General features: G+C 35.3%; 1 long non-coding RNA gene across 1 annotated transcript; it reads right to left on the reverse strand.

Moving 5' to 3' along the window:
- Positions 1 to 418: 418 nt before the first annotated feature.
- On the reverse strand, positions 419 to 4,807 carry LOC101681045. The gene is made up of 3 exons (XR_200996.2): positions 4,647 to 4,807; positions 1,774 to 1,859; positions 419 to 833 (listed from the first exon to the last, which is right to left on the reverse strand). It is a non-coding gene; the product is annotated as an uncharacterized LOC101681045 (long non-coding RNA).
- Positions 4,808 to 6,761: the final 1,954 nt, after the last annotated feature.

Here is a 6,761-nt window from a genome sequence, read left to right on the forward strand (position 1 = left end):
GCATGTTAAAAGGGCAGACATTTATAAGGATGTAACAAACCACCTTGCTTGCTACGTTTTAGCTAGATTATAGGAATATAGGCTACTATACTATAAAATAATGGACTTCATAGCTCTTTTCAAAAAATAAAGGGCATGTTCACTTATGAAGTAACCCATTTTACGAAGAAATTTTCAAAAAGTATTGGTGATTACAATTAAGTCATATTTAGGATTTTACTTTTTAACAAGTTTTATTTTTTGAGACACAGAAGATAGACTCCTGGCAAGAATCTTTTTTTTTTTTTTTCCTTCTCAGAGGGGCATTAAATACTGGGGTACAACTGTTAGGTGATAAACAAAAGGCAGGAAAATAACCACAAAGCCTTAATTAATACAAAAAAGAGGAACTGGACAAATTTAGAGAAATGAATACGAGCTATATTTTTGTTTATTTTGGTTGTTCTCTACATGTTCGAGAAATATCTGGAGAGTCACCGAACACTTCGCGCTTTTCCAGCTTACTTTCCACGTTGCGGGTCAGCTAGCTAACCCGTTCCTGAGAAACCAGACCACTCAGAGCGTTCACCCAGTTCAGCTTCAAGGAGTTTGAAGACAAGGATTTGTCTCAGCTGGGTACTGGAGACATTGGGATGAAGCAACTTTGGGTGGGCTCTATGCCACTGGTCTGCCCCAGGCCTGCAGAAGTAATTTTGTTGTGCCTTGAAAAAAAAGTTCTTTTCTCCAACGTATGTGAGAGGGAAAGTTCTCACAAGGAGTGTGGGTCCAACCGTGAGTTCCATCTTGTATGTGGGTTGAAGAGGATTTAACAGGGACATCTGTGATGTATCTCGCTAAATGAACAGGGTAGAAACATATGGTAATAATAAATATTGTTATACACTGTATGAGCATACTTTAATGTAATTTTAGTAATCTGTTTTCCTTATCCAATATTTGCCATTCTGAGGTGAACTCTCACTGCTCTGCCCGTATTTTCCTTTAAAAAGATTAATTTTCTTAATTGCTTATTGCTGTGGTATTTAGCCCTTTGTCATAGCTCTTTAACTAGAGTATATAAAACTATATTGCATTCAGAACCAGGAAATATTAAATGAGATCCAGACCTCAGCAAATCAGAAAACTAATTAGGAATTTATCTCATTTTATGAAGAGAAACATCTTATTTTTATTGTTCTCATCAAATGAATAATTTATTCTTTAAAAAACCTTTTATTTTAAGGCATTCAGAAACACAGAAAGAGTGGGACTTAAAGCGAAGTTACAGTCACCTTGATAATCTTTAGTTTCTCAAATTTCTGTCTAAATGAAAATTCAAACTTGATTTATGAATATTCTAGATAAAATAATGGTATCACATAAGGAAGAGATCTGTGATTGAGGCATATATGGCTCTGTCTTAGATATACATGAGTTACCAAAAAATACAGAATTTATTTTGTGTCACATAACCTAACTGAAACAAAACCTACATAAAGCATTTACTGAGTAGTTAATATCAAAGTCCTCTTTTAATAAGAATTACATTATAAATTAACCCTACTGAGTCGATTGATATTATCACTGGCTATGTAACAAATGATATAAAAACACGTATCTTGGTTCTTACTGTGTCCTGGTAATTCACGACCATATGGACATGCCCTTATATACATACAAAATCAGGACAACAGGATGAACTAAGTTTAAACCAGCTTGAAAAAGACCAAGGGCTGATACAAAACCGAGCTGCTTTATCATCAGAGATCTTAAAAAGTAATTGAAAACACTCACCTTGTTTTGCTACTTTGGAGGTATCCTGGCAGATTATATAGCCATCACTGGAACATTAAACTGAAGTATGAGAGGCCAATGTATCCCTTAGGAGAGAAAGATTTGTTAGAAGGTGTTAATGGTTTAGCATAAAACCTCAAGGTAAGTCAAGCAAGTCAGTGGCTCTGAAGCATGGCTTTGCTCCCTGTGTTATCCTGCTGTTTTCTTAGTGGTGTCACCAAAATTCTTTATATTGATTGAGAAGGTTCCATAAAGTTTGAATGTATGAGATCTCCAGCCTTAGGTCACTGATATTCACACTCCTAACTTTAAGTTACAAAAATACCATAAAAACAGCAAATTAGGGGGAGATCGCAGATATAGTAGGAGAACAGAATAACTTCTGCAAAAGTTTATGTAACAAAGTTTAAACATTAATTCATTGTCTGATTTGATTAGTATTAGAGCTAGATCAATCAATCAGTCAGCATTAGCAGGTCGGTAGCATGTGGTTTCCTCCACAGGTATGCAATCCTTTTCCCTCTGAGTTCTTACTCATTTTTCTAATACACAAACTGCACAAATTTTTAATACATCATTCTTTAATGATGTATCTGGTGATTAGAGCCCTTCCGCTTTACAGTATTTGTTTGGTATGTAGGCTACTTTACTAACCGCTATTGGTCTCTCGTAGTATACCTACTCTTCTGGGTTTTTGTTTTTGTTTTTTGTTTTTTGTTTTCTCTCTATTCTATATAAGAGGAAAGAATTGCCCATGGATGTACACTTCTAGATTTCTTTTGTTTTTTTTTTTTTTTCATTTTATTTAATTTTATTTCTTTTCAGTGTTCCAGCATTGTTCATGCACCACACCCGGTGCTCCATGCAATACCTGCCACCACCAGCCCCTCCCAACCCTACCCCCCTCCCCTCCAAAACCTTCAGTTTGTTTCTCCGAGTCCACAGTCTCTCGTGGTTTGTCTCCCCCTCCCATTTCCTACTCTTCTCTTTTCATTTCTCCTTTCTATACTGTAAGTTCCTTAAGGGCAGGGTAAAAAAAAAAAAGCCTTCTAACAAGAGAAAGCATTGAATAAACGTTTTCATTGCTTTGGATTTCAAGGCAAACTCTCACCAACATTTAATGATGACTATTTGAGCTATAACCATGGAAGAATATTTATATCCTTTTCTGGAAGACACAGATACTCTTTTCTAATGATTATAGACAATTACATTTTGTACTATCTTTAACGTATTTTTCTATTGTTTAAAAACATTCTATCAGAAAATCATCACCGTAGAAACTCATGTTTTAATTTGACCTAACCTTCTTCTTCCCTTCCTCCCTCCCTCTCTTATTTCTTGCTCTTTTTCTTTGCGATACATTGAACAATTAATGACATAATGTAGCTTCTTTTTGGATCTAAATGAATGATTCCATAAAATATAGGCTAAAGCACTATGTTGGGATTTTTAATTTCTCTATTGGGAGATTTCCTGAGATTTGCAGGACGTAGGACAAGGGTGCTGTAAAAAGTTAATCTAGAGTGGTCTGAATGGCAAAACGACTTAAAGGGATTCAATGGTGTCAAATAAGCATCTGAGATTTTTTTCTTTTAGGGATAAAATGTTAGATTTTTCAAGACTGAAATTAGTTGAAATTCTCCTCTTCCTCCATAATTAAGTAATAATATGTGACAAAGCATGAGTTAGTGCATAATAATTCATACCTTTTGCTTTGCTAAGAATGAGGCCATAGGATGAGTGCTTGTTTAAATGCACAAGTTATGAATTATTATATCATAATTCACACCTTGAAGTACCATATTGTGATTATAAAATGGCCCTGTGCAAATATTATTAATTTTTAAAGTTCAGAAATAAATTATTAAAAATAACACATTATGACTTCAAAAGAACATCTCTTATGTGAATTCATTAAAAATGGAATGAAAAATAAATTAGTGTACACTGAACCAGAATTATATATAACCTTTCTTGATGAACTATTTTCATTGACATAGTGTTGTGAAGCATCCACTCTATAATTTGTAGCTATGGTGTAGCTCTTTCTCTTTTTTTTTAACATCCCAACAAGTAATGTATTCTTACTTTTTTCTCTTAGGGCCATAACTTAATGGTGGCTTTAAGTTAGACTTTGCAGTCAATTTTGGTACTGTTTTCTTGTTTAACAGGGTTGCATGTGGGAATCATGAAGGGCAACTCTCTTTAGCAGTTGAGTACTGACCTCCAGCCTTTGAACCCAGTCCTTCAATGGCTTCTAGGACAATGCCTTTTGATGGTCTGTCCCATCCCCCTTCCTCCCCCCCACCATCTTTCATCAGTTTCCTTTCATCTTTCTCTCCACTGGCTACAGGTAGTCTTCAAAATGCTCACATATTTGATTTTCTTCTCTGTTTAGTCCTACTCCATCAAGACCATATTTATTTCAATGATTCTCTCTATGTAGAAAACAACCTAATGTAGCTTAGTTTCTAGAATTTCTCTCATACTTCAGATTATTGATACTTCCTGTTATTATCTCAGTCAATCCAGTTATTATTCCATATCTTGAAATCCAACATATCAAAATGGAGTGCTGTCACCTCCTCTCCAAACCAGCTCCTCTTCCCATTTCTCTCAGTGTGTCTATCCACTTCCTGCTCTGAAATTAGAAGCCCTTCCATCACTGTCTACCCTTTTCGTCTTTTTTCAACCACTGAGCATCTATTTTATGTCAGCTACTCCATGAGGAATAATTGAAGGTAAATGTTCTTAAAAAACCTTCATTGTAATAAAAGAACCAATCATGCAAGTAAATAAATTTAATATGAGAAAGAATGTGATACACACAATAGGGCAAGTAAGCACATTCCACTGTTTCTACCACTTACCATGAAAAACTTTATGGAGAAGTGGTCCTGAAGGATGAGTGGCGTTTCAGAGAGTACGTGGGTCACTCCAGGGGAACCAAAGTTGTGTGCAAACACCTCTAGCAGAGAATGCAGAAAAATTCTTGCTACCTTTTAGTGTTCAAATATCTTCTCTTTCACGACAACCTGGTGATGGTAGGCATTGTTTTATTACTTTAATGTTCTTAACTTGGCAAAATAAGATTTCACAAAGCTAGGTCAGTCCTATACAAATTTTTACACGATAATATGTTTGAAAAAAAGGAAATCATTGCTTTACATACAAAGAATTACCAAGTCCTTATCTGATATGCTTATCTCATATTCCATTTATCTCATAAGTTTCAGACTCATCTCCAAAGTCCTCTATTTATATGGCTGTAGCCCTCATTTAGAAACTCACTATTTCATTCTTAATTACTTTGGCACCTTTTAATTGGTCTTAACCAATCTCTTCTTTTTTTTTTATTCTGTGCCATACTCTGCTGTTAGATTAAGCTTCCTGAGTATCTTAAATTCTTTTTCTCTTCTGATCAAGAACTTACAGTATCTTTCTATTCTTTCTATTATCCCTGTTCAAAGCTCTATGCCCAGCTGTCAAACTCCTGGAACATTCACTTCACCCCATCTCCCAATCATATTTCCAGTGGCTTTCTCAAATGCAACATTCAAGGATGTTGGCCTTCCAGTTCTCCGCACAAACAACCTCTTGCATTCATACTTTTGCAAATCTTGTTTCTTATCCCTCGAGTCACTCTATTATAGCCTTTCCTCTTCCTTAATTCCAGCTAAAGTTGAATTTTCTCTATGCAATGATATTTGATCACCGCAACTCTCATCTTTCTCCTCCATATTAATTTTCAAACTTCTATCATACCCAATATAAGGATGACTGGTTATGTCACTCAATATTGATTATTTAAACATACCTACTAAGTTTAAAGCACTGTTGGGAGCAAAGAAAAGAAATAAGAAAAGGAGAAAGATGGAAAATTATTATTGACTATGTTTTAGGTGTCAAACACTGCCCAGCATTTTCACATACCTAAGTTCTGTTCCTCAAGGAGATTCCAGTCAGATATGAAGAGTCAATGTGAAAATTTGTTATGTAAAGCAGACTGTGCTAAGTGTGGGTTAGAGGTCAAAGAGAAGTGACATTATGGAGAAAGGACACCGTGATTCTTAGTGATGTGACTAAGAGCGGCTCAGAACAAGGTGGCATGAACTGGCATGGGAGGAAGAGTAGACTTTGGAATATGCAGAAATGGGTTGAAGAGAGTATTTTGTAAAAGTGTAGGGAGGCAGGAAAATGTTGAATGTATTTAGAGAAGAATGATTACTCCCATTTGGTATATCATAGTTTAATCTGTCATTGAATTGTTTACTTATAGCTATATCAAAAGCCTCCAGAAACACAGAATGTCACATCACCTTTTAAAAATGTCCTAAAGAATGGGGCGCCTGGCTGGCTCAGTGGGTTAAGGCCTCTTCTTTGGCTCAGGTCATGGATCCCAGGGTCCTGGGATGGAGCCCCACATCACACTCTCTGCTCAGCAGGGAGCCTGCCTCCTCTCTCTCTCTCTGTCTGCCTCTCTGCCTACTTGTGATCTCTGTCTATCAAACAAATAAATAAATAAGTCTTTAAAAAAATAAATAAAAATGTCTTAAAGAATGTAGCACAGGCCAAAGTTGTAATATTCACTCAATAAATGCATCTTTGATTCATTTAAATTTATTAAGCACAAAAGCTATTCCTAATAATATTTAGCATTTATGTAACACTTTTATTCTTTGGATCTTTACGTAAAGTCATTTGCCTATTTGGTCTTGCATAGAGATTGCCGAAGTTGGGAATCTTTTAAACCTTATTTTATTTTATTTTGTATTTTACCATTCATGTAGGCTTTTATAACTACATGATTACTTTTGCTGTACATATTTTGCTTTTTTATGCATGGATTCCAATGACTGTCTGGAAATACTTTCAGCCTAATGAACTTTCTTTACTATTTCTCTCTCTCTCTTTTTTTTAATTAACATATAGTGTATTATTTGTTTTAGGGGTACAGGTTTGTGGTTCATCGGTCTTACACAATT

This window comes from Mustela putorius, unplaced genomic scaffold, assembly GCF_011764305.1.
Source record: "Mustela putorius furo isolate JIRA1106 unplaced genomic scaffold, ASM1176430v1.1 tig00000480_pilon_pilon_pilon, whole genome shotgun sequence".
In the NCBI taxonomy this organism is placed as follows: domain Eukaryota; kingdom Metazoa; phylum Chordata; class Mammalia; order Carnivora; family Mustelidae; genus Mustela; species Mustela putorius.